Source organism: Heliangelus exortis, chromosome 15 (assembly GCF_036169615.1).
Source record: "Heliangelus exortis chromosome 15, bHelExo1.hap1, whole genome shotgun sequence".
In the NCBI taxonomy this organism is placed as follows: Eukaryota; Metazoa; Chordata; class Aves; order Apodiformes; family Trochilidae; genus Heliangelus; species Heliangelus exortis.
The window spans coordinates 16,579,522-16,580,514 of record NC_092436.1 but is presented as its reverse complement, the minus strand read 5'-3'; positions in this window follow the sequence as shown (position 1 = coordinate 16,580,514).

Below are 993 nucleotides of genomic sequence, written 5' to 3'. Positions count from 1 at the left end.
CAGAGCGGCACCATACCATAGAGAGGAGGGAGAGTGGCGCCCGACCTGCCCGCCCCCAGCCGCCCCGGCGGTGCGGAGGGTTGGCCCCGAGACGTCCCCGGGGGGGGGGGAACACGGACACGTGGGGACCCCGCGGGTCCCTGCTGGGGGGACACACGGACACGTGGGGACCCCGCGGGTGCCCCCTGGGAGGAGGGGGACACGGAGACGGACACGTGGGGACCCCGCGGGTCCCTGTGTGGGTCGGGTCCCTTGGAGCGGGTGCTGGGGGGCTCCCTCAGTGCCCCCCGTGGGGTGTCCCGGGGACCCCCCGTGCGTTTTCCCCTCGGCAGGGGTGCGGTCCCCCCTTCTCCGGGGGTCTGCGAGCCCCGAGGGTGAGGAGTGGGAGTGTTGGGACCCCAACCAGCGGTCACCTCAGGGCTCTGACACTCCCGGGGCTTTTCCTGACCCGGAATGGTGGCAAGGGCAGGGCTGGTGGGCATGGGGTGTGCTGGGGTGGGGTTGGACGTAAAGCTGTAGCCTGCAGAGTTTGTTTCCTGCAGCAAAAAAAGCAAGAAGTAAGCAACACAAAAGTAATTTCAGGTGTGATGAGAAGCTCAGCCAGTTAGTGTTCCTGTAATCACTGCTGGGATTAATTATATTTGGGGAAGAGGGCATAAAGGCAGAGCATTTGTGAAGGGAAAAGTGTGACCAAAGGGTTTGGGTTGTGCCTGCCCCAGGGTTTGGTGATGGGTCCCAGGGGACTTCCCTTGGCTGGGATCTGCTCTGTGCTGCTGTGGTTGTCCCAGAGGTGCTGCCCCAAGAGATGGAGGGCAGAGTTCCCAACCCTGAGCGAGATGAGGAAAGACTTTCAGTTCTCCTCACCCTGGTGGCTTCCTTCACAAGTAGGAATATTGCTGCCCTTGTGCTCATTCCAGCTCTTTCATGTTTATTTCGTGTTTATTTCATGTTTATTTCTGTGCTCCGTGGGCACAGAAAGCCTCGGTCATTTTG